This window comes from Trachypithecus francoisi, unplaced genomic scaffold, assembly GCF_009764315.1.
Source record: "Trachypithecus francoisi isolate TF-2019V2 unplaced genomic scaffold, Tfra_2.0 Lachesis_group3, whole genome shotgun sequence".
NCBI lineage: Eukaryota > Metazoa > Chordata > Mammalia > Primates > Cercopithecidae > Trachypithecus > Trachypithecus francoisi.
The window spans coordinates 108125824-108150593 of NW_022681468.1; the positions used below are offsets into that span (position 1 = coordinate 108125824).

Below are 24770 nucleotides of genomic sequence, written 5' to 3' on the forward strand. Positions count from 1 at the left end.
TTGCTTAACCTCTCTCAGACCTTTTTATTCTCAGCTAGATAATCTGGATAGTCTAGAACCAACTGCATGGAGCTGTTGGGAAGTCTAAAGGAGATAATGAATACAAATACTCATCACAGTGTCTGGCCATCAGCATCATCATTGTCATCTTCACCACCTTGTCTCCCCATCCAGGGAAATTTCCATTATAGTATTTTGCTGCTTCTAAGATTATTTTTCATTTTGGTTTTTTAAAAACATAAATTCTAAAGTTAAATGTTTTGGGTTTGGCATTTCCTAATCCAATGCCTGGAGCTTTGGGTCAAAATTGTATTGAATACTTTCCACACATCCATCAGGAGAATAGCATTCCTGCCTAGTGATCTGATGACCATGGAAAGTCGTCTTTAGCTTTCTGAATATACACACTCGTTTCAGGGAGAAATCCTATCCCAATAACCTCCTTGTATATGGGGGGACAGAATCCAGTCATCTGTGGCCCCAAGGGAGGTTCTGTACAACTCTGCGGGACTGGTCACCCATGATGTAAAGCCTGGTTTCTTTACATGAGGAAGTACAGAGTGGCAAGAGCAGTTCACAATTGAACTGAGGAATCACTCTCTTCCTTAGGGCTCTGAGAAGCATGAATGAAGAATAATGGTGTTTAGGAGCCCTCCAGAGCCCCACCATGCTGGCATCCTGAGCTTGGACTTCTAGCCTCCAGAACTGTGAGAAATATATTTCTGCTGTTAACAAGGCACCTAATCTATGGAACTTTGTTATAGCAGCCCAAACTGACTAAGACAGTGGCTCTGATAAAAGATCCCAGTTTGTCCTCACCATTCCTTTACAAAAACAAGGGTGTTCCTCCCATCATGGTACAAATGAGAAAACACAGGCCTGGAGAAGTTAAGTTGCTAGTCCAAGTCATACAGCAAGTTAGTAGCAGAATCTTGAACCCAGGACCTGTAAGTCCAAAGCCATTGCTCTCCTGACCACATTCCAAGATAGACATGTGAATATGTCAGAAATCTTCCAGGAAATGTACCCAACCAGTAGATTTATTTCAGTCATTCAAAGATACAGAGAAAAGCAGCAGGAACTGACCCAGAATTGCAGGAAAGTGATGTCACTGCTCTTGCCAGCCCACGCCCCATGGTCATTATTTTAAAAGCGATGAGACCATCCATTAGAGCTGGCGCTGGAGCCATGCCCCTGTCAACATCCGGGTGTGTGGGCAGGGCCTGAGCAGATCCTCTGGAGGCTGCATTGCTGACACTGTGGGTAAGGGCTGGAGCCTCAGTGGGTGGGGCCTGCCCACGCCCAGCTGAAGGCAGAGGCAGAGCCATCAGGAAGGGTGAAAGAGGTAACAGGCCTTCCTTTGGGCTTTGGACCCTGCCTGGCAGCCATTGACGGCTTAAGCCAGCCTTTAGGCCATGCAGCCATGATTCTGTACATATGTCCCTTTCCCACCTTAGGGTGCCTGCCTCCTGGTTACCTCCACTCTCAGGTGTCTTGTTACTGCACTCAGTGCCCTGTGCCTTGTTACTGCACTCAGAGGATAGAAGGCTGTGATTAATGCAAGTACCAGGCCATGTTGGCCGAATTAGGACTCAAAGAAACAATACAATATGACCCCACATGAGTACTTCCAAGTACAATAGTACAGTTGTCCCTTGGTAACTGCAGATTAGTTCCAGGAACTCCCTCAGATACCACACTCTCCAGATGCTCAAGTCCCTAATATAAAAGAGTGCAGTATTTGCATATAATCTACATATATCCTCCTGTATACTTTAAATCATCTCTAGATTACTTATAATACCTAATACAATGTAAATGCTTTGTCAATAGTTGTTATCCTGTATTATTATCCTGTAAGGACAAGAAAAATAGTCTGTACATGTTCAGTGCAGATGCAAACATTTTTCAAATATTTTCAGTTTGCAATTGGTTGAATCTATAGGTATGAATCTATAGTATGGAAGGCCAATTGTACTACAGAGTAAGTACCTCTACCAAAGCTGGGTGTAGTGGATTGATCACAAAAATCAATCAATCATTCCGCTCCTCCTTCCTTCCTCCCCTCAGATCCTTGTCTTTTGCAATGTAACTATGCAGCTTCTCCCATTAAAAGGTAGAGTCTAAATCTCCTCCCCTTGAATGTGAACTGACCTGGCTTCAGCCAAAAGAAAGCAGCAGAAGTGCTGGTGTGCCATTGGGTTTTGAGATCCAGGCCTTCAGAAGCCATGCATGCTTTCCTTCTCTCTCACAGAACAGCATCAGTCATCTTGAGAACAAACACAGGCTAGTCTACTGGGTGATGAGAGACACATGGTCCAGTCACCCTCATCCACTGAATTGAGAGCTAGCCAATGCCAGACACATAAATGAGGCCATCCTAGACCAGCCAGCCTCCTGTTGTCCTGCTGATAGACACAAAAGGGAGTTGAGATTAGCCAAGCCTGTCCAGATCAGCAGAACCAGCTGCTTGACCCCCAGGACAGTAATACACAGTTGTTTCAAGCCACTGCCTTGGGGGTGGTTTGTTACACAGCAGTAGCTTACTGATACATTGGAGAAAGAGAGAGGGAACTCTTCACAAAGAAGGGGATGCCTCAGCAGGGTCAGGAAGAATGAATGGTAGTTTGCTAGATGATTGAGCAGAGAAAGCAGCATTTACAACAGCAAGATGGCAACAAGCAGCATTGCATCAACAGGACCATACAATTCTGGGATGTTGCTAGAGTCTAAAATGAAAGGGAGAAGCAGCCGGACAAGAAGCTGGAGAGGAAGGTGTAGCCCAGCTATGGTAGGCCCCAGGCTCCAAGGCTGAGCTGTATCCCCAGAGATCCCCAAACCTCCGAATCAACAGTTTACTTTATAACACATTTTTGGAAAGTTATTAGAAGGTGTAAACTCAATGTTTTTGTCCCCACATCGAGTCCTGAAATATTTCAAATATGAACAGAGATGGTGAGAATGTTAATTACTCTGCAAATCTACTAGAATGTGAGTTTCTTCTCTAACTCTGATCTAAAGTAAGGTTTTCAAAAGACTCCCTCAAGAGCATGATGATGGTTTGTAAAGATCCCTTAAGAGCATTATCATAACATGTGTTTGATGAAAACTAAAGCCTGGATTTTGGGAAAAGTCCCAAAGTAAAATGACATGAAAGTCAAGGTTTTCCCAAGATTTTATTGAAGAGAAATACCAACAGTTTAAAAGGAGTTGTCTCAACAAGTATTAAGTATTCCAGCTGTGGGAAGACGTGGAAAAACCAGCCACATTTAGCCATTAATGATTTTATTCAATCATTCTGCAAAGGTAGCAGTCATTGACTCTGTCAGATCCTGCAATAGGCCCTGAGACTCTACAAATAAATGACATGAGCCCTGCTCTCTTGGTAGTCCCAGGCAGAGGGAAAGAAAGGACATGGAACCACGCCCCACCATACAACTCACATGGGCTATAAGAATGGAGGTGCTCTGGAAACCCAGAGGATGGTGAGGTGATTTCAGCTACCCCTTCAACATAGACTATTAACAAATTTCCAGCCAGGTGCAGTGACTCATGCCTGTAACCCAGCACTTTTGGAGGTTGAGGTGGGAGGATCACTTGAGTCCAGGAGTTCAAGACTAGCCTGGGCAAGATGATGAGATCCTGTCTCCACAAAAAAATGAAAATAAAAATAAATAAAAAATTAGCTGGCATGGTGGTATGTGCCTGTAGTCCCAGCTACTCAGGAGGCTGAGGCAGGAGGATTGCTTGAGCCCAGGAGTTCCAGGCTGCAGTGAGCTATGATCATGCTACTGCACTCCAGCCTGGGTGGCAGAGAGAGATGTTGTCTCTCTAAAAAATAATAAATTATTTTACAAAATTTGTGATCAAGTCAGGGCTTATTTCACTTAAGATGAAGACCTCTGGTTATACTACCATGTTGCTGCAAAAGATGGGATTTCATTATTTTTTGTGACTGAATAGTATTCCATTGCATATATATACATTTTCTTTATCCATTCATCCTTTGATGGACACTTAGACAGATTCCATATCTTTGCTATTGTCAATAATATTGTGATAAAAATATAAGTGCAAGTATCTCTTTGATACTAATATAGTGTTTTCTTTTCCTTCGGGCAGATGCTCAGTAACAGGATTGTACAGGGTAGTTCTGTTCCATACACTATTTGTGAATAAACCTTTCATAAGCTCCCATTTTGCAGAAGAAGCTATATATGACACTCAAAATTGTGACTTCTCTCCAGACCAGGCCTTCCCTAGCCTGGGCCACAAGTGGGAGTTCCAATGTGGCCCCTTTCAGGTCTCAACTCATTGAGAGAAACACAGATGAGGCTTTAGGGAAGAGCCATCTAGTTCCTCTCCCAACCAGTGCTGCGCAGGGACTGCCTGGATCTAGTGCCCTCAAGGTGGCTGGCAGCCCAGTGTGCCACTCCAGGCTAATCCTCACTTGGCTAAATCCTTAGTTCAGAACATCCCTAAGCTGGCCACATCTCTGCAAAACCTGGAACACACCCAGGCTTGGTCTGCTAAGATTGAATCTCTGAAGTATGCCCAGATGGTCGAATCAAATGTCTGGCTGAATTTCCACTGTGCTAGCTTTATCTTATTCTTGTCATCTTCCACACTGGTAACGGGATCAAATAAGCTTTTACTGGCAGGACAAATCAACAGATAAAGGAAAGATTGTTCCATGAAGCTGTCCTGGGATAACAAGTTAGTAAATTGAAGGGAAAATTGTGTTAGAGTGTCTCCTTGCACTATGAACTGAAATAAATTTGAGACAGGTCAAAGAACTTAAAAATCAATCCACAGGACCTTTAAAAAAGAAATCAATATGTAAATGATCAACACATTGAACTGCATGAAAATATTTTATATATTTTACAAAATAACTGAAAGGGAAGAACGGGAGAGAAAACTTCAAATATGTAATGAGATCAGACATACTGATAAGAAAAATATGAATACCCCATAAATAGGCATATGATATGAATACATAATTCCAAAAACTAAAAATAACTAGTAAACAAAAACATAGGATGGCTTTCAACCTCTACAGTTATCAAAGAAATACAAACCTATTAGCTATGATTTTCACGTATTAAAATTATTTTTTAAGTTATAGTAATATAAAATATTAGTGTAAATAACACTGTTGTACACAATTAGTGAGAGTGTTAATTTGAATAAATCTTTGGAGGCCATTTTCTTGTTTACTTACACTTCTAAATATCATTCTATGGAAATCAGCAAAACTTGGGAAAAAATGTATATAAAATGGTCATTTTAAATGTTTAATAGTAAAAATTTAGAAATAAACTTGATGTTATTTTATATCAATTAAAAAGATGACTTCGAAAGCTGAAAATGCTTATGAATCAACTTTAAGATGTGTTACATATAAGGTAAAATTCTATCAACATCATGTAAAAAATATACAATAATAACACTAAAAAAATTCATCAAAATTCTTATAGTGTCTATCTTCAGTAGTAGGATTATGAGTTTTTCTCTTTCATTTCTACATTTCCCAAGTTATAAGGAAATACATGGTTATGTGGCTTACATAATGGAAAAATATGTAATATGTATATACATATGCACTATGTACGTTCTTTTTAAAAATGTAATAAAATGCCTCCCTTGACCACTCCAACTCCTAGTTATTGCTCCTTCCTCCAAAAGTCTTAGAACCAGGCTGGTTTCGCACAGTGCTTAGAGCACAGACCCAAATGTTTGTGGAATGAATTAATTAATGAAGGAGCATTTCTTTTCTACACAGTGGCCTAAAACACAGTAGAGACTGCCTGGCATTGCTTACTAGTGAGGATGGGTTATGCTCTGCTATAGTAATAAAGAACCTAAAGCTGCAAGACTTCTTTCTCACCTAGTCCCCAGGTCCACTGTGGGTGTGTGAAGGACCCTGTGCTGTTATGTGCACCTAAGCACCCAAGTTGGCCCCTCCATCCACACCATTGCCAGTCACTGCAGCAGAGGAAAGAGGAGGTAAAGAATCGTGTGTTACTTTTTGTACATTTCTTCTAGAAATGGCACACATAGCTTCAGTTCCTATTTCACTAAGACAAGACACTTGACCACAACTAACATTGAAAGTGTGGAATGCATTATCCTCCCTTGTGCCCAGAAAAGAACAGTGAACAGTGTGTCTGTTGCTTTTCCTGTGTACACATCTCTCTACCTGCTTAGACCATGAGCACCCCAGAAGCAGCTGGACCCTGCATGCCCCTGTCCTCCCTGCACTCTCTCTACCCTCCACACACCAGCACTGCTCATGCCTGGCAAAGCACCGGGACACACTAGGTGCTCCCTGTGGCATCGAATAGCGATGGAGGTTGTATCTACACCAAAGATATCATTATCCCAGATTATATTCAAATACACATTGTACCCTATATCATTGTAGATGTACATTATAATCATCTATAATGATCTGCAATCACCTCCACTTCTCAATTTCTGACAATCACAGGTTGCTGTGCACAATTCCCGTAGGCAATTCTGGCCAGGTCCATCCAACTGGTGCCATGAAGTGTTACAGGAACCTTTCCAAGCTTTACCTAATAAGACTTCTCTGGACATCTTTCATGTCAGAGCCCCATCTCTCTCTACATCCGGCTTCATCCTTACACCCTGGCCACACTGAGCCATTCATGGCTCCTTTGATGTACTGGGTTATCTGATTGCCCTTTGCCTAAAGTGCCCTCTCTAATCAGCAGACGAATTCTTACTATGCTTTGTAAGGTTCAAGTCAAAGATTAATTCCCCCAAGAATAATGAGGTACCACTTTTCTGCCCACTCTTTGCCTTATATGGACATAAAATGTATTAATCTCATGTGTTCGCATGACTCCACTCACCCACCCCATGCTCCCAGATTGAAAGGTAGGAGAATAAGTTACTGGGTTTTGCATTCATGTCTGGTGTAGAGTGGTTGATTAATAAACGTTTGCTGAACAAATGGTCTAAACACCTGCAATATCTCATGGTTTTATTGATCTACCTGGCAGTGACTCAGAGCTCTCAAGTCTTGGTATCTTTTTCGGTAAACAGGTCAGACTGATAAATGTATTGGTGGCTTATCAAACACGTAAGTGGGACATGGAACATGCACCAAGAGTCTTTGTAATAAGAGCATTTCATCCAGAATACCCTGAGTCTGCTCATTCATTTCCTGGCAGTCTCTTTTTGACTACATCTTGGGTTTCAAGTTCTCCATCAGAGCTCTCCAGGATGAAAAATGGACCCACTGAGAACACACATTAGTGACAGTGGATTTCACTGCAGCCCTATCCATTTACCAAGCACTCTACAGTTCTGAGTGTAATCCACAAAGAGAAGCTAATTCAAAGCCCTCTTTAAAATACTTGCTAAGGCTGGGCACGGTGGCATGTAGTCCTAACTGCTCAGGAGGCAGACACAGGAGGATCGCTTGCGCTCAGGAATTTGAAACCAGCCTAGGCAACATAGTGAGGGCCCTCATCTCAAAACAACTAAATAAATAAACAAACAAAGAAATTAAAATCCTAGTAAGCTCTGATTAAATGCTATTTTTAAAGTTTAAAGTTGTGAGAAAAGCCACCTCTTCGTGAAAATATTTTCTGGTACAAGCTGTGTGTTACTGCAATAATACATTGCAAAATGAATCAGAGGTAATTTTGTATCATTTCCTCAGAGATAATAACAAAAAAATCCATATCATTTAAAATTTTGTTTTCTTCTGTCACCCAGGCTGGAGTGTAGTGGTACAATCATGGCTCACTGCAGCCTCAAACTCCTGGGCTCAAGTGATCCTCCTGCCTTAGCCTCCCAAGTAGCTAGGACTATATATGTGAGCCACGGCACCTGGCAATTTATTTTTCTTATAGATGGGGTCTTGCTGTGTTGCCCAGGCTGAGTTTGAACTCCTGGGCTCAGGAAATCCTCTCACCTTGGCCTCCCCAAGCACTGGGATTATAGGTGTGAGCCACTGCACCTAACCTGGCTTTTCAAGAGCAATGAATAACTCCTGTTGAAAAGATGCAAGGTTTCTTGCTTGGCCGTGCCCAGGGTGTCCTGGAGTATAATCTCCAGCCCAAACCCACTCTAGTCTTCCTAACATCCACCAAGATGCTCATCCCACATCCTGGGAGTTCTCCTGGACACCTCCCTCTCCCTCATCCTATGTCCAGTCCACTATTCCGTCTGTCCATTGCATCTCTTAAACACCAGTTGGATCCACCCACACTTCTCCTTTCCTGCTGCCTCCACTCCAACCCACCATCACCAGGTCCCCAGCCCAGCACATAGCATCCCCTGCCATCTTCCTGCATTTATTTTTGCCAGCTATTGCCTATCACCCTCACCTACCCAGACAGAGAGCAGCCAGAGGGATCCCTTTAAAAAAAAAAAAAAGAAAAAAGAAAAAAAAAAAAAAAACAGAAAAATCAGACAATGCAACCCCCTGCTTGAAATCACTTCATGTTTTCCATTGCTTTCAGGATGACGTTCACAATCCTGAGCGTGGTTTAAAAGATGCTGTATGATCCCCCTGCTGCCCCCTCACCCCTGCCTCCCCTTCAGTCCTGCATTGCTCCTCACCTCACTTTCCCTGCCCCAGCCAATCTGGGCTTCTCTCACTCTCTATCTTGAGGCCTCTCCACATCCTTGTTACCTAGGACATCCTTGCCCCCACTCTTTGTCTTTCTAGCTTCTACTCACCATCCTCCTAGGCTCTGCCTACATGTTGCTTGCCAAAAGAGGCTTTCTCTCCCTGCTCCCACTTCTATTTCCACCAGCCACTTGCAGCAGATCCCCTATTTTTTTTCCTTGAAACTTTCAATTTTGCTTCATATCACTGACCACAGTTTGGAATCACATATGCCCATGATTTTTTCTTACCTATTTCTTATATTTGTCTCTCTCCCTAGACCTACACTGTTCCACTAGCCATCTGTGGCTATTAAGCACCGGAAATATGGTGGGTCCGAATTGAGATGTGCTGTAAGCAGATAATATATACCAAATTTTAAGATTTGGTATAAAAAACATAAACAATCTCATTATTTTTTATAGTGACTACCTGTTGAAGTGACAATATTTTGGATGTATGAGGTGAAAATAAAGTATACTATTAAAATTAATTTTACCTGTTTCTTTTTAAACTTTGTTTTAGTGGGGTTACTAGAATACTCAGAATTCCAAATGTGGTACCCATTGTAAGTCTCCGGGACAGCACTGCTCTAAACTGTAATCTCCATGCAGGCAGGTCTCAGCTCATTTTGGTCACTGCTGCATCCCCAGAGCTTACCAGCCTCTGCAATATTATAAGCTGACTTCAGTAAACTGCTAAATGAGGGAATAAATGAGTGAATGAGTCAGACAAGCAAAGGAAAAACTTCCGGTTAAAAGAAAATAGTCATATGAATATGAATACTACAATTTTGTAAGCTCACTGTTGTTTTGTGTGAGGGAGAAATTTCTGATTGGTGACCATTTGGAACAAGCTACCACCCTCTCTAGAGGCCAAGCAGGACTACTAGGTAATCTGTGATTAAACCAGATAAAAATCAGAGACAACAGAAAGGCAAAGATAAACTGCTGGATGGTCTTTGACCTCAAGTTGTCCCACTTTTCAAATCCCCAAAACCAGGAACACACTCGGCACACTTTGACTTAAAAATAAAATCATAAATAACAAAAACAACTTGACAAAAGCATTCTACTTAAGTTCAAAGAGGACCCTAGTGTTAATAAAACTGTGATGAGCACCTATTAAGAATTTCTGGCGGCGATGCCCATTTTCATGTTGTGTTTGGTTTTCATCCTATCCCACTACTGAATATTTAGCTCAGTGTTTCCCCAACATAGGTCCCACAGCACCCAAGTCTCAGAAAGCCCTCTGTGAAAATAGAAAGGGAATTCCCTAGACCAACACATCTGAGAGATACTACACACTATGCACCTCTCCCTGAGAGTCATGGTGCATGCTGGTTTACAAAGGCATTGAAAAGATATTGGAAAATGAAAACAGGCCCAGTTTGTCTCAAACTTGTTTAACCTTAGAATATCTAGTAACAGCTCAAGGAAGTGATGCCACTGAGAAATGCATTTTAGGAAGGGCTCATCTAAGCTTCATTTCCAAAACCATAATTAGTGATAAATTGTTCTGATATTGTGGGTAGTCCTACCTGGGAAACCTGGCTGTGATAACCAGAGTTCCACCATTCAATGGTAATCACTTCCCTTTACTTTGGGTAAGAGACAAACACCCACCACAGAAGACTCAACCTCATGTTGATAATGTGTGTAGTTATGCATAACGACAAGTAAATAAGGGACTTTAGGCATTGGTCTTACACACCCAAATTAATTATGTGCCCCTCAACATCTTCCTTTTTCAGAGAGCAGAAGTGGGAAAGACATCCTGAATGAAAGCAAATAATTGGACAGGTTACACAGCCAAGCTAGGCAAGAAGTTTGTGCCCTTCAAATTTCACTGTTGCACCAACCTGCTGCCACCCACACAGATGTCAAAACCTGCAGCTCCAACGTTTACCCTCTTAATGTGATATTCTGAGCCAGGGTACAGAGATACTAGCAAATCTGCTTTTTACACTTCTTAAACTGTATTTTCACCAGAAGTCAGAAGATTTGGACTATCTTTCTCTATTCTGTGTCCTACCAATATATGTAAAGCACTTACAAAGTTAGTGTAAGTAGTAGATCTCAGGAAATGCTAGTAAGTAGCTCTCCTCTACGGATAACGTTCATGCCTGAATGTCTCAGTTCTGGAGATACGATGGCAACTGAGATGGACTAGTTCCTGATCTCATGGAGTGTTGAGCTTGACAGACACCACACGAAGGAGACACAATCTCTTCCTCTGCAAGGGACCACTAGAGCATATGCCTCGGCCATTCAGATGCTTGTTCTAGGACCAGCTACTGCCCATAGCTTGTCAAAGGTTTAAAGTTTGTAAATTCCCCCAAAGTCACAGCATGGCCATCTCTACATACAGTGTCTGCTAATTCAATCAGCTACATTGACAAGTGGAAGAGACATGCTATTTTGTATACCTAGTATGTACAAGATCATAACTCTAAGAAGTTGCCATGTATTAGTTCACATAGTACTCAGAATAACATATAATCATCCTATTTTAGGGAATGGATAAGCAACTGAGGCACAGAAAGGTGAAGTAACCTGTCCAAAGTCACCCAGCTAATCAGTGCAGGAGGTAGATTTATAATTGGGACTGTTGGGCTCCAAAACTTATGCCCCTTCCCAGTTCATTATACCAGCTCTAATATTCTACAACCCAAGGAAGATATAAAGTAGAGAGCATGCAAACTGATGGAGAAAGAATATGGAGAACAGTTTATTTTGCAGTCAAGAAAACCTAAGGGGGCTCTTCCTGGAATACTTCGCATTTCTCTCTTTTTGTCTGATTAGAACCATCTTGGAGATATTGGTGATCTGAATTTAATGTGTTTCTGTTGAATGGCAGAACCCAGTCTTTGTGACTTTTCTCTCCTCTGGCTATTTGGTGGGCATACTCAGATTTGCTTTAAGACCACACACAGGGATGACACTAAAAAAATATTTGTGGGTGGGTTTAGTTTGCTAAAATCGCCCACATGTCTGATGACAACTACAGTGCAGAGAAGAGATGAGGACTACGGAAGACCACCCAGGGGGCATCTGCAGACCAGACCACATTCAGAGTATCCATCTCATCCAGTTAAGCTTTGACGAAATTTGAGCTGAATCTGCACCCTTTGTGATGACTACTCCCTCCTCCCCAAAGGTGAGTCTCACCTGAAATGCTGTCGCTTTATCCCACTTTCCCTCCGCCACCTCTGCTACAGGTCAGTCAACAAGGCAGTTAGAAATTTGCCCAAGAATTCATGAAGAATTATGAAAAAATCACAATATTTGCACAACTCACAAAAAACCAGCACAGAGGCCACAGGATAAACCCTCCTCACCCTAGCCCTGAGACCGGATACAGGAAACAGGAGCACATCAGTCCAAAGGGATATTGTGAGACAAGGACCTGGGATTAGGAGCCTGGAACATTTTCTTCAAGGGCTTGGAGCCTCTACTTGCAGCAAGAAGAAACCTCATGTTGGCAGTGACTCGAGCCACAAGACCCCTGAAATGTCCCTGACTTAATCTTCTCTCTATTGCCTTCTGGGCCCTGTTAACCCTGGTAGAAACAATTCACTTTGGGCAGTGCAGTTATCCTTCTTGCTGAAGGGTATTTACTGAGCCCTAGCAGTGACATTATCTACTAATCTAGAGTGAGAAGTAGGATTCTGAAATGTATTTCTTACCAAGAACACCACCCTTGGGAGGGAGGAAGACAAGCCCAACCTTAGATACCTGCCACCAGGTACAAGGGCCTAATGCCCACCAACTGATCACACACTTCAGTCAGGTGAAAAGTCGAACTCCCTGACTCAGCTTTCAAGGAGCTACAGCCCTGCCCCACCTTTATGATCTCATTTCCAGCCACAGGAAACTTCTAGTTCTTCTCTAAATATCTTTTTTTTTTTTTTTTTTTTTTTTTTGATCCTCTGCATTCAGTTCAGGATATTCCTTCCTTCTTAACCCTCCATTCTCTGGCCTGGGAGAAATTGTACTTTTCTTTAAGGCCCAATTAAATATCACTTCCTCCATGCTACCTTGTCTCTTTCCCCAGCAAAGTCGTTTACCATCACTTTGTAGTGCTTCCATATTGCTTTGTTTATGCCTCTGTTACAGCATGGATTGTAGGTAGTTGAATGTCTGTCTGTCTCCCCAACTAAACTGTGAAGTTCTCCATTGCAGGGAGATGCAATGGAGTCATCTCTGAATCCCAAGTATCTAGAAAGAATTGGTGGGTCAACAATGAGTGCATTCAGGTTGCAATTATTCTCAATGAATTCAACTCTATGAATACTGTTTTATGAATCCGATCTACTGTGAATTCTAATATTCCCCTCAACATGCTTTTTCAAAATTCAAGATTCGAGTAACATTAGTTACTATGAAGAGCTTTTGGACTCACGGTGACATAGGTCCGAGTTCCCACTCCACCATCTTGAGCTGAGTGGCCTCCACCTGGAGCTGCATGAGTGATGCAGCTTCACTGAGTCTCCATCTGCAAAACAGGACAACGTCTTGTTCACAGTTGTCAGGAAGCTTAAATAAGATGATGCATGTAATGCTCTCTGCATGAGTCTGAATGTTTTAGGTGTCCAGTAAACACTGAGTATTAATGATGTTGATGGAAATAACCATAAAGCCACAGGAGTACAGACCTCTGAGAAGTTGACTAGCAGGCTTTAGTTTCATTCAAATACCAGAGAAGAATACATAAGGGTCAATATCAAATGTACTGAGAAATGTACATGCTTGGGGGACTGGTGCTCAGATTCAGGACTCATTCATTTGAATTTTTAAAAAATATTTGAGTACCTACTATGTGCCAGCCCTTGGGAGTAAAACAGAACATGAAAAGTCTCTGCCTTTGAGCCAAGTAGAGGTCCTGTCTCTGAATGAAGAAAGGACTCTTTATTGTACTGGGACGTGGCTGAGATGAGAAGCCATCTCCACTGAGGGAAACCACAGACTTCTGCACCACGTATCCCACAATGGCCACCAAGGGCCCATCATGAGCAGGGCTCTATTCAAATAGTGACTCGGCCTTTCTGCCCCTTGTTCCTCCTGAGCTCGGAGGCGTGATGTCCTCAAACAACCTCAACAGAGCAGAAGCTCGAGTTCATGCTTATTACGCAAGATTCAACAGAAGTATCATCTTTTTTGTATGTCAAAAATAGCTTTTAAATAAAAGAAATTTTATATGGAGATGTTTAAAGTAAAAATGAACTTCACTACATGGTCATTCTCAGAAAATTCCAGGATATATTAATGTGTTACCATTTGTAACATTATACCATGATTTTAAAATGTAGAACAGATTTCAGCTGTTTCTCAGTCACCTGGAAAGTTCAGGCATGCACATAATCCACAATTATGTGGTCAGAGGAATCTCCGAGCCTCTTCAAAGCTACCAACCAAACAGACACCACTGAGATGGCCATGCCTTTTTATTTTTAAAAAATCATTTAAGCAAGAAGAAATCTCTGCATATGGAAGTCCCAAAGCCAAAATCCTCCAACTGCTTTCTCTCTCACTACCAGGAACTGAATTGAGAAATCTGATGAACTCAGTGTCTTCTTAAGCAGTCACAGACTAGTGACACATCAACCCAGCAGAATTTGCAAAACACTCTACTATGGAGCACCACAATTCCCGCCCTCTCCGAAAAGGAAGGGAAACAAGGGAGAAGGGAAGAGAGCAACTTCAGATGCCAAGTCTGAAAAGGACACACGTTCCTCTCTTCTCCACTTTCTCTGGGAGTCCCACACCCCAAATTCAAATCAACAGGGCTCAGAGGACCCTTTAGCATCACCAAAGGGCATGTCTGCCTTGTCTCTGGTACTGATCTCTGCCTGGGAGACCACAGCAGAACCCACACCGACTGGGATGTTAACCTTCCAACCAGAATGGGCCCTGGAGGTGGGTGTTTACTAGGGACAGGATGAGAGTGAGATAAGTGAGGCACTTGCCTTGGGCTCAAAATTGAAGAGGCCACCAGAAAACTCAATCATCAATATAAAGAACTGTGCAATGCAACGCTTTAAAAAACAAAATTAGCACCAAAAATGTCATGATGAATGAAATATCAAAATTCTAAATAAAGATAAGGTCAATATTATTGATTTTTCTTTTGCCTCTAGTGCTTACGTTTCCTTGTGTCTAATATAAGGCTTTAGAGTCGTCTGGCTGTGAGCATGGGGCTCAGCTGCAAGCACCAGTTGGAGTGGAAGAGAGAGGAGCAGACTCACTCATGGCTCAGCAATGTTGGTGCAAAACAACCTTTTGCTGAGTAACATGGAAATGGATCTAAAACATATGGATTAAACGCCTCTGAAAATAAACAAGGTTTTAAAAGGAAAGGAAAGGAAAAGTACTTAGCCACTATGTTTGAGGTTTTCCTGAACCCAAACCTTTGGAAAACTAGCATAAGAGTGAATTACTCAGCGCCTGTAACACAATCAGCTTTGAAATAGACTTGTCATAAACCACCAGTTTCTTCTAAAAGAATTTTTTTTTTTTTTTTTAGACGGAGTTTCACTCTTGCCGGCCAGGCTGGAGTGCAGTGGCGCAATCTTGGCTCACTGCAACTTCCACCTCTCGGGGTCAAGCAATTCTCCTGCCTCAGCCTCCAGAGTAGCTGGGATTACGGGCACATGCCACCATGCCTGGCTAATTTTTGTATTTTTAGTAAAGACAGGATTTCACCATATTGGCCAGACTGGTCTCAAACTCTTGACCTCAAGTGATCTGGCTGCCTCAGCCTCCCAAAGTGCTGAGATTTCAGGTGTGAGCCACTGCACCCGGCCTTAAAACAATTTTTTTAATGGTTCACCCAAACTAGTTCCCTTATGCACTCCTTTTGGGGCTCAATCCTACTGTTCTTTACAAGAAGGAGCATGACTTTACACACCGACAGGGGCTTGGGAGGCACTGGAGACCCGGGATTCAGTAGGACTCCTGAGGGGAGCCTTTAGGAGGCTTGAGGAGACCAAGCTGGGAATAAGTCCATCACAGCATGACAAGAGTCCTCCAGAGAAGGTGAACAAGTAATGATTTGGACTAGGAGCCAGACAGATACCCAAGGGTATCAGCCTGTACCACCTCTGTAACTCTGAGCATCAGTGTTTTTGTCTCCCACCTGTAGTTACCACTGCCTCCTCAGGAAGCTGGAGAGAAGAAGGGCCCACACATGGTGAGAGCCCAGGCAGCAGCCACTGTGTACCAGTGGATGGCTCAGGTTCACCACTGGCCAGCCCCCTAAGACAGTTCCATGGGATTTTAGAAACCAAGATCTGTGGCTACCAGTGCTAAGAGATCAAGCACAACCAAGGAGCCAACCTAAGTCCAGCTTTGAGGAAAAATCTAGGAAGTAGGAGAGAGAGGGAGGCTGAATCCCAAGGTCTGGGAGTCAGTCTTTGTTTTAGTATGTTCCAGTTGCTGTGGTGATGTGGGCTGATGCAAAGGCCTCCAGACAGGAGGCTGGCTTCCCTTTGAAAGAGATGCTGCTGATATCCCACCAACACTCAGCGTTCCTTGACACTGTCCAGGGCAAGTGTTTTGGTATGGCTGGCAGAAGGAGTGCCAGGCAACTGCAAATGCCCATCCTAGAGGAAAACCCCTCTGCCAGGGGGCCCCTTCCCTCTGCTAGAGTTCCTCACATACCTAGAACTGGTGAAGGTGTTGTCTAAACTCTTTAGACTGAAGATGCCTTACTCTCACCATCTTCAATAATTCATATGATCATGTTTTTAGAGCTGGCTCCAGGCCCAGAAAGGGTTCTTCAGATCCCTTTCTAAGGCCTGGGACCACCCATCAGCAAGGGGCAGCCTCTCTTCGGGTGTTATCCCATTCAGGGTATCATTTTCTCCCTTGAGGAGAGCTTTGTAGGAGGCAGACAGAAGCCACAGCTAAAAATTGGAGCCCCACTCCCCACTGCGCCTCTGCAGCAGAGCTCTTCCATTCCTATCCATCTGACTTGCCTCCTCTTTTCAAACCCCACCTTCAAAACATCTTGTAATCAATCAAATTTGGCTTTTTGACATCAGTGAAAAAGGATGCAAGATCCTGGATAGAACCTGACAAATTTTAAACCCTGAAAATAAGATATTTTTTCCTTACCAGTTTTTATATAAAAAATATTGGGAGGTTTAACAAGATTAACAGACCAGGTTGTAAATAAGAAGCCTATTTTTGCAAAAAGCTCACAGCTTTGTTTGTCCCTCCCATGCTCAGCTACAAGCTGGAGTTTCCTGGACCAGCACCTATCCTATACAGCCCTTCCCACTGGTCCTCCATGTAGCCCATCTTTGTTGGATTCTCACACGTGTGATAATTCCAGATTTCTGTTTTTAATTTTAATTCCAGTTTTCAATTTTCACTGAAAATTGTTTGATGGACACACACACACACACACACACACAACAAGACATCTAGAATGTTAAAAAGACATAGCAGGCCAGGTACAATGGCTCATGCCTGTAATCCCAGCCCTTTGGGAGGCAGTGGTGGGCAGATCGCTTGGGCTCAGGAGTTTGAGGCCAGCCTAAGCAACACAATGAAACCTCATCTCTACAAAAATGCTAAAATTAGTCCAAAAAAATTAGCTAAAATTGGTCCCAACTACTTGGCAGGCTTGAGAATCACCTGAGCCTAGGAGGCTGGGCTGCAGTGAACCGTGTTCATGCCACTACTCTCCAGTCCAGGTGACAAAGGTGAGACTTTGACACAAAAAAACAGAAAAAAGACACAGCAACACAAACCACAATAAAACTAAGCTAACACTATTGATATGACTGCCAAAAGCAAAATGAAATGACCCAGGACCGAGATTTTTCAGACTGTGCTCCTTGGAGCCCACAAAGCTCGGTGGAACTTTTTGAGAGCTCTCAAGACAAAAATCAGCTCCCACCCCCAACCACAGCCACTTCTTATCTAGTTTTTAAATTGGATTTACTAAGATTTTATTGGAAAAAAACCATTTTGTGGTTCAAGTAATTTTTAAATTACTACTGTAGAAGACTAAAGGAAAGAGGCCTAACGGCTGCTCTGAAGTACTCTCTCTTATGCCCGGTGTAGCCCAGAGTCTGGACAGGTAAGGGAGCTTATGCACATGATGCAAGTAAGGGAGTTTATGTACCTGGACAGGTAAGGGAGCTTATGCACCTGAGGCAGGTAAGAAACTTCATGCACCTGAGAGGTTGCAGGAAGAAAGGGGTTTAGGCCTTTCTGAGCTTCTGACTCTCCTCATATGCCCTCAGTGAAGCTTCCTCGGATCTCCTCTGGCTGAATTAATGGTCTTCTTCATTTCTCCAGCAGGTCTTCTGCCCTCCACTCCTCCTGACTAATCTGTGCTAGCCCCCATCACCCTGTATGACAACTTCTGACTGGGATATCTGTCCCCTCACCAGGCTGCTAGTTCTTTGAGAACAGGAACCATGTATTCAATTGCCTTCTCAGTGACTCATTCAGGGCCTGCCTCATAGAAGATTATCAAAAACTTGTACTCAACTTATTTTCTGCTTCCTGCTGTGGTGGTGGGTGACAGAACACAATTGCACACCAGTATCTTGGGCTACCCAGAATGTACTGGTGATGACCAATTCACCCTCCCAGGAGTGCCACAGGGAGGGAGTTGAGGAAGGTAATTGGGTCTTAAATTTCATTTTCAGGTTCAAAAAAGAAGAAACTGTGATCTTTGGAGTCTAAAATAGTTGTTTAAATGTAAACATGCATTCTCAGTGTCTGGAGCCAGAGTTAGATGAAATTCCCCGAGTGATCTCTTAATACCACCAAAATTACATTCAAATGCCTCTGCCAGGCACAGATAAATTGCCATTTGCACAATGATTTTGCACTTAAAAGTAGTTCAATCCAGAGAGCTTTGGAAAATTTATTATGACAGGGAAAAGTGGAAACTTAAAGGGGGCCAAGATATTTAGTCTGCTGATAAGATGGCTTAGGGGCGACAATAATTATCTCCAAGAATTTTAAGGGTCATTATAAGGTCATTAGGAGGGCACAGACCAGCTGGGCTTCCTCAACTCGGAAAACAGGAACTGACGTAAATTACACCAAAAATAATTGGAATCAGAATCACAGAAAGTCATCAATGTCATAATGACATAGGCCCCCACGGCTTGAAGGCAGCTTTGTGAACCAGCAGCATCACCTGGGAGCATGTTGGAAATGTGGACTCTCAGGCCCTATCTCAGATCTGCCAAATCATAACTCTCACTTTAACACGTGCCCCTATGATTTGTTGGCATATTTTAAGTCTAAGAAGCACTGGTCTAACCTAACCCCTAAAGAAAGGACTAGAGAAGTCGAGGAACCTGCCCAGGTCCTGGTTGATAGTCCAGGCGAGGAGTACAGTCACAGTGACTGGCACCCATAAAGCAGTCCCCAAGGAACACTCCAACAGTTCCCATCTTTCCTGACTGGCAGAGCCACAGAAAAGGGTGCCTGTCCTCCAGGCCACTGTACTTTCCTTGTCCCAAGGGCTGGGTGCCTACCTTACAGCCACAAAGACTCTGGAGAACAGCATGAACTCCTCACCTCAGAGAGGGCCAAAGAGTGCAGCAGGCTCCTGGGGAAGCCGGTGGCCCTCTCCGCTCTGTGTGATGTCTAAAAACAGGTGAGACAGCAATCTGGCACGGACACCTTCCATGCCAGAACAGCTATCTAGATGTGCTTTCTCCACAACAGAAAATGTCTAATGGTGTGGCTCTCCTACTGACAGGAGAGAAAGAAATTCACAGGGCTTTCAAAGACCTGGTCTTCAAAGGTTTTCAAAGTCTGGGCAAAACACTTTAAACTGAAGTTGCATCTAAACCCCTGATACGACTGCCCTTCCAGAAGACTCAAAGACATCCTAGTGCAAGGAGCTAGGCTCTCCAGCTCCTTGCTCTGAGCAGGTGCCTGTGCAAGGAAGGCCTGCCTGCTTGTGCTCCCCAGGGCTCACTCACCTGCAGGGGTGGAGAGGGAAGGGTGGATTCAGATTCCTGGAGTCAAGCTGAGCCTAGGGACAGGCCCTAAAAAATAACAGGGGCAGAAGGAGTAGCAGCTCCTCTCCCTCTGGGTGGGCATGTGTGTTTCCTGACACCAAGGGAACTAAGCAGACAGCAAATGTATATTTGATGACATTTCTCTGCAAGCAGTCTCCCTTCTGAAGAACCAAGCTTGAACAAAGCCTGGTGCCAGGGCACACAGAAGAAAAAGAAGGACTAGGGGGTCTACCAGAGATGATAAGATGGCCCCTGAAGAGAGTGGCTAAAGCAAAGAGGTGCAGCTTTAATAAAAGTCACCATGATAGTCACCATCCTACTCAAATTAGCAAAGTTTCCACCTGCTAGACTTTAGGGAAAGGGGGATCAGGCCCAGTTGAATAGCTTACAAAACGGTAGAAAGGAATCCACCACTGAGAAGTCTCTCCTGGCACCCACTGCCACTTCCAGCCTCCTGCCAACCCAACCAGATACAAGAGAGTAACAATGTGATCCTTTCCTATTCACTGTCCAAAGGAAATTGAAACTGCCTCCAGATAATGGCCAAAAACCAAGCGGTAAGAGATAGCTGATGCTTTACCCTGATAAGATCAAACATCTGGGTATGTGCCATCATGTAGAAAGAGATGTGTAGTCCAGACTTTGAAAAGTCTATGCATACTTTGAAAAGATATGCAATCTTGTGGATGCAGCTCACAAACTTAACTTTGTTCCCATTTAGGAACCCAACCTACATGTTTGCATTTCTCTTTTGAGCTATAACTGCAAATGCAAATTGCATTTAATCCATCAAATTGTGATATTCTGCCAATACCACAGAAGGTGCTAAAAAGAGGTCACTTAAGCAGCAGGCTTCAAAGGAGGCTGATGAGAATAATTGAATTCACCCCTTTCATCCTGCTGGCCTTCCCCACTGAATGCCACTCTTGCCATTGGATCTGTCTGTCCTGAGGATTCAGGTCCTGCTGCAACAGGCAGAATGCCACAGAACTGATGAAGAGGTCATTTCTACCACTTCTCGTGACAGTTCCTCCCCTCACTGGCCCTTCACTCCAAGAGTGTCCTGAAGTTCAATAGTTTACTTACCAGAAAGCCAAATGTATGCTGGAAACTGGAATCTGCATAGGAGGCCACAGAAGACAGTCAGGAATTCAAGGTCATCCAAGGCCCCATGTCCTCCTGCTCTATTCATGTCATCAATAATCTCATAGAAAGATTCTGAGCATCTGTAGCATGTATTCTTCGACTCCAATCCTTTTAGATGGAAGGAGCTAAGATTCCTTCTGAGCTATTAAGAGTAGAAGGAGGAGAAGAATAAAAATCTAAGAGCACCAGAATGTAAAACTGACAGGGATAAAAACACTCACATGCGCACACGCACACACTTTTGTGGGAAAAAAAAAAAACTCTAACTGGAAGATTGGGTACTATATAATTGCATTCTCCAAACTTCTGTGGTGTGTCATGTATTAGTGATGTCTACCAGACAGAACCCTGAAATGCAGAGCTGGAGGGGACCCTCCAGTCCAGCCAGGATCACATAAGTGCCCACTGCTCTGGGCAGAGCAAGTGTCTTGGTCAGAATCTCACACCTAAGCAAGGCTCAAGCATGAAGTAAGGTGCTTCCTGCTTGGCAATGACCACTCAGTGAACCCCTGGATAAAGTTCCACTCCATAAAGCTTTCATCCTGGAGTGATCTAGAAACCAGGCCTTGGAGGCCACTCCCCATCAATACCCAAGAGTACTTCACTCCCAGAAAGACAACAAAGCCTCTTAGAAGACTTTGCAATCTCGTGAGAGAACAATCGGGAAGAACTGATCATCTGAACCAGAGGGCTGTGATAATATTTTGAAAATGACTTACTTTTATCTTTCCTCCAAGTAGTATAGGTAGGGGAAAACAGTTGACTGATTTTTATCACATAAAAATTCTTCCATTTGTCTTTAAATGAGAACTTTTTTTTGCATTGTGATCAACTCCAGAATTTTCATCAATTCCATCAACAAGTTCTTAGATGCAAAATAAAGTGAAGATGGAGTCCCTATCAAACAGTTACTAGGTTAAGAGAGAGGGCAAAGGGTTGGTGAACATAATTCAAAAGAAATGCACAACTGTCTTTAAAATATATCTGTAATTGCTACCATTTTAAAAGATTTCTCTGTGCTCGGCACTGGATTAAATGCTTTATGTTGTACCAATTACTGTAATTCTCGCAGCAACCCTACAAGATGGGATTGCATTATTCCCAGTTTACAGATCAGCAAACAGGCACAAAACATTTGAGCAACTTTCCCAAAGTCACAGATGCTGTCTCAAAATTTTTTTATAAGAGGTGTTGAATTGTTTTTACTTTCCATGGGCCCTTGTCAGTCACCAAAAAAGCAGACCTGGGTTTCTTGTAATTTTAAAATAAAGGAAGATACACACTTCTGTATGGGTGGAAATGACAAAAAGAGCCCCATCCGGTGTCATTTCTTACCAGAGGAGGGAGATCTTTAATTTGGTGCACAGATCAAACCCTACAGGTTTTTCCACCCTGTTTCAAGTAACCAACTTGAAAAGTCATCTACTGGGCTAAAGAGGAGCCTTTGGAAATTGCTTTAAGAATGTCATGGGCTTTGAACAAAACTGTTAGGATCAGAAAAGCATAGTTGCTTTTGCAAATACATCCGGTTGCATTCTCTATAAACTTGTTCTATTTGATTTCTTCTCCATTCTGTCATTAATCATGAAACTAATATATCCTCCCAATACCATATTTACTAAATAAATAATTTAATTTGATGGAACACATGAACCTGTGCCCTACACAGAAAACAGTTTGAGCTGGATCCCTAATTATGTCTGGCATAATTGTATCTGGCATTATTTCACTGCCTGGGTCGGATTCTCAGGGGACGCACTTTCCTAACAGCTCTGAGGTGTCTCCGTGGTGTCATAGAAAAGCCAGAGAACCACAGAGTGCCTCTGGGAGGTCCTATAGAAAGCCACCTGCCGACTCAGCTAGGACGTGGTCAGAAACCACAGACTCCTGAGGACTGGGCTGCCTCCTGAGTGGTAATACCGAGGGCCCCCTCGGACTATCAATCCCTTTCCTCTGTCCCAGCGCTCCAACGCCTTGGGTCTGGGAAGAAAGCGCACGACTTCCCCGGAGACCCAGGGCCACAGACCCCAAGTGGAGGAAGTGGCTGGGAGCTGTCCATGGTGGCGTCGCGCCTGGGCACGCAGAGCCGCCGGCTCACCGCCCTCGGGCGCGCCCTGGATCGCTTTCCAGACCGCAGGGATGGAGAGACGCGCTCCCCGGCTCACTGTCCCCGGGATGGGGCTGCAGCCAGGCACTGGTTCGCACATCAAAAGGTTAGTTTTTAAAGGGAGTTCTTACCTGTGGGTAGCGTTGGCTGCTTGGAGAAGGACTCAGGACCTCAAACCCGGCAGCTGGCGGAGCTCCTTGGGACTGCCGTAGCGTCCGACACTTGAGGAACAGCGGCTGTCGCGGAGAGTGTCTGCGGCTGAGGACCCAGAGCGCATCGCGCTCCTCTCTCATGAGCACACGCATCCCGCGGGGTCCATTCCAGAATGTCACTGGCCCTCATTGCCAGAACGGCGAGCGGGAGACCTGGCCAGCGCTCAGCCAGGACTCTGCCTTTCCTCCCAACCTAACGCGACCTTTCTTGCAGCCGACGTCCTTTGCCAGGGACCACCAAACCTTCTTCCAGTGATGCCACGTATGGAATCTCAGTCTAAACATCAGCAGAGGATCCCGGGTTCATCTAACATTGCAATTGCCTCAGCTCGGCCCCGCGCCAGCGCGTCGCTGGGTGCCTAGCGCTGTCCCAGAGGCACTGGGAGGCGAGGAAAACCGGGAGGAAGAGCGTGCTGAGGCAGGAGCAGCAGGGCGCAGACCTGTTGCTAGGCGCACGCCCGCTAGCGCTCAGCCTGAGCTGGCTCCCAGTCGGCAGGACACCGAGACCTGACCCTTGTGATACTCCCTCCTCGGTGAGACACTCTCCCGGGCTCAAGCCCCAGGTGCCATTCAGAAGGGGAAAAATCTACGGAAAGCAGGAGTCTGCCCCCTCTGGATGCCCTCTGGGGACTCCAGCGCCCCCCCCCGGCACCTGCAGCTTGTAAAGCATCACAAGACCTCAGAGAAATCCCACAGAGGTCAGTGCCAGAGGCGTGCGCCTATCAACAGACGCATGGACAAACAGACAGACAGAGGTAGACTGCACAGCACAGGGTGGACAGACAAACAGAAACTGAGGCGGGTAACGTTTACCCTGTGCCGGGTGGAGGCGCGAGTCCCCGCTTTTTACCTCCCTACCGTGGCATGGGCCGTCAGCTCATCCCTGACGGCCCTAGCCAGGCCCTCTTACCTCTGGGTCGGTGGCCGAAACAGTGTCAAGCCTCGCGGGCCAGGAGCGCAGCGGCCCCGGGCGTCTGGTCGCTGATCGCCAGGCGCCGCGAGCACCCGGGGCGTGGGCAAGCGGAGTGGTAGCTCGTCTGGGAAATCGGGGTTCAGACCCTGGCCGCGCTCAGCCCCGCTGGCTCCTCGCGCCGCTTGCGCTCGCCAGGCTCGGTCCGATTGCACCGCGCTGGGCTCTGCTTGCGCGCTAGCTCCCCGGCCGTCAGCCGGAGCTGCCGCTTTTATAGCCACTTTTATTGACTCCTCCCCCGCGGAGCCCCTGACGCCCGCGCGGCACCGAAGCTCCCTCCCTCGCCCCCCAGTGAAGCTTCCCTCCACGCGTCCCCGCCTTGCCCAAGTGGGGCGGGGGCCCTGCGCCCGGGTCGGACCGGGGCGGGCTCTGGCGGCGGCTCTGGGAGACGCTAAGCCTGGGTGCGCGGAGTCCCGCCCGCAGCAGCCAGGTGAGGGCGCTGGAGGCCAGGACTCGGTGGAGCGGCCGCGGCTGACCGCGGAGAGCACGTCCCCGGGCCTCCAAGGAGCCAGGGTCTCTCGTGCCCCGCTCGCGCCCCGGGGCGTCCTCCGAGGCGAAGAGGCAGTGGACGACAGGAGAAAAGGTCTTCGCCTGCCACAGAATCTCTGGGAGTCGGGGTCCCAGGCTAAGTCTCAGGATCTCTTTTAACTCAGCAGCAAAAGAGTGGCCTGAGAGATTTTGGT

The 24770-nt window shown here is 44.9% G+C and overlaps 1 protein-coding gene across 1 annotated transcript in view; it reads right to left on the bottom strand.

Moving 5' to 3' along the window:
- Positions 1 to 24304, bottom strand: part of CEMIP (cell migration inducing hyaluronidase 1) — a 172544-nt gene extending 148240 nt beyond the window's left edge. The window contains exon 1 of the mRNA XM_033189218.1: positions 24028 to 24304. The gene's annotated coding sequence lies outside the window, so the exon portion shown is untranslated. The remainder of the gene's footprint in view (positions 1 to 24027) is intronic.
- Between the last annotated feature and the right edge of the window lie 466 nt (positions 24305 to 24770).